Below are 1,455 nucleotides of genomic sequence, written 5' to 3'. Positions count from 1 at the left end.
ATTCTTTTAGCAATATTTTGTTGCTGTTGTTGACACTGAGTTGATTCCAACCCACAGCGACCCTCTACACAACAGAACAAAACACCGCCCAGTCCTGTGCCATCCTCACAACTGCTGCTAACGTTTGAGCCCATTACTGCTGCTACTGTGCCAATCCATTTCATCGAAGGTCTCCCTCTTTTTTGCTGACCTACACTTTATCAAGCATGATGTCATTCCCCAGGGACTGATCCCTCCTGATAATAGGTCCAAAGTATGAGAGATGAAGTCTGGCCATCTTGCCTTCTAAGAACCATTCTGGTTCTACTTTACCCGGCACAGATTTGTTTGCCCTTCTGGCAGGCCATGGTACTTTTAATATTCTCCTCCAAAACGATGACTCAAATGCATCAATTCTTCTTACATATGCATATAAGGTTACTGAAGACACCACTGCTTGGGTCAGCAAATCTTAGTCCTCAAACTGGTAAGTTTGCTCTAAAACACTTTAAAGAGGTGTTGTGCCACAGATTTGCCTAAAGCAATACATCATTTGATTTCTTGACTGCTGCTTCCATGAGTGGTGATGGTTGATTCTAGTAAAATGAAGTCCCTGACAACTTAAATATTTTCTCCACTTATCATGATGCTATTTATTGGTCCATTGGTGAGCATTTTTGTTTTCTTTGCATTGAGGTATAACCCATAAGGAAGACTGTGGTCTCTGATCTTCATCAGAAAGCATTTTAAGTCCTCTTCCCTTTCAGAAAGCAAGCTTGTATCATCTGCATATTGCAGGTTGTTAATGAATCTTCCTCCAATCCTGATGCCAAATTCTTCTTCATATAATTCAGATTCTTGGATTATTTGTTCAGCATACAGATTGAATAAGTATGGTGAAAAATACAAACCTGGTACACACATTTCCTGATTTTAAACCATTCAATGTCCCCTTGTTCTGTTCAAATGACTGCCTCTTGGTCTATATATGTCCAGGTTCCTCATGAGCACACTTAAGTGTTTCAGAATACTCATTCTCTGTAATGTTGTCCATTGCTTGTCATGATCCACACAGTCAAAAGCCTTTGCATAGTCAGTAAAGAACAGGTAAACATCTTTCTGACATTCTCCGCTTTCCGCCAAGATCCATCTGATATCATCAATAATATCCCTCCTCATCTGAATCCAGTATGAACCCCTGGCAGTTTCCTGTAAATATACTGTTGCAGTCATTTTTTAATATACAGAATCACTGTACCAAAAAGAAATGGTTGATGTTCAACCATTTCAAGAGGTAGCATATGATCAAGAGCCAATGGTACTGAAAAAAGAAGTTCAAGGTGCACTAAAGGCATTGGCAAAGAACAAGGCTCCAAGAATTGATGGAATACAAATTGAAAAATTTCAACAAACTATTGCAGTATTGGAGGCACTCACACTCCTCTATGCCAAGAAATTTGGAAGACAACTACCTGG

The sequence above is a fragment of the Chrysochloris asiatica genome, unplaced genomic scaffold, assembly GCF_000296735.1.
Source record: "Chrysochloris asiatica unplaced genomic scaffold, ChrAsi1.0 scaffold00033, whole genome shotgun sequence".
Classification (NCBI taxonomy): domain Eukaryota; kingdom Metazoa; phylum Chordata; class Mammalia; order Afrosoricida; family Chrysochloridae; genus Chrysochloris; species Chrysochloris asiatica.
This window is presented reverse-complemented; position numbering follows the sequence as displayed.